This window comes from Myotis davidii, unplaced genomic scaffold (assembly GCF_000327345.1).
Source record: "Myotis davidii unplaced genomic scaffold, ASM32734v1 scaffold609, whole genome shotgun sequence".
In the NCBI taxonomy this organism is placed as follows: Eukaryota; Metazoa; Chordata; class Mammalia; order Chiroptera; family Vespertilionidae; genus Myotis; species Myotis davidii.
Genome location: NW_006300164.1, coordinates 3249576 through 3250359, shown reverse-complemented (window position 1 = coordinate 3250359; position 784 = coordinate 3249576). Strand labels below are relative to the sequence as shown.

Genomic DNA, 784 nt, shown 5'->3' with positions numbered 1-784 from the left:
TGCACCCCCGGGGCCTGCCCCCCATAGTGAGTGCCATCTGTGGGGTTCTCCCCTGGGTCATGGGGCCCACGCCGCCTGGGCTGGGCAGGGTGCCTCTGTGTGTGCTCTCGCGTAGCCCTGGAGGCTCCCTGTGAGGCAGCGTCCCACGCTGCAGGAGAAAACACTGAGCCGCAGGCAGATGAGGCGTCGGTGACCCACCCTGGTGCACCTGTCTGCGGGCGGAACATGCGCCCTGAGCGCAGGTGGTCACTGTACTTGGGGGTGATCACCTAGCTGGGCGGGCCGTGGGCGACTCGGAGGCAGCCACGGAGAGCAGCTGACGGAAAGTACCTGGCCATCGCCGTCGCGGGCCCAGGCCAGTGTGGTTGGTGGGAGCATAATGTTAGAGCAGTGGTTCTCAACCTTCTGGCTCTTTAAATACAGTTCCTCATGTTGTGACCCAACCATACGATTATTTTCGTTGCTACTTCATCACTGTCATGTTGCTACTGTGATGAATCGTCATGTAAATATCTGATATGCAGGATGGTCTGAGGCGACCCCTGTGAAAGGGTCGTTCCACCGCCAAAGGTCGCGACCCACAGGTTGAGAACCGCTGTGTTAGAGGCAGGGCGGTCCCTCCTGGGTGCAGGGCTGGGCAGCCGCCCGCCTGCACCTTCTGCAGGTGTCCTCAGCCTCAGGTGACGGTGGGGACCTGGAGAGCTGGGGCGGGCTGGCCGGCCCGTGCCGTGTCTGGGTACCGGAAGGGACACATGCCCAGCCCAGCCCAGGGCAGTGAGTCAGC

The 784-nt window shown here is 62.9% G+C and overlaps 1 protein-coding gene across 1 annotated transcript in view; it reads left to right on the top strand.

Moving 5' to 3' along the window:
• The window catches only part of ADAMTS13 (ADAM metallopeptidase with thrombospondin type 1 motif 13), a 29095-nt gene that overhangs the window by 17803 nt on the left and 10508 nt on the right, over window positions 1-784 (top strand).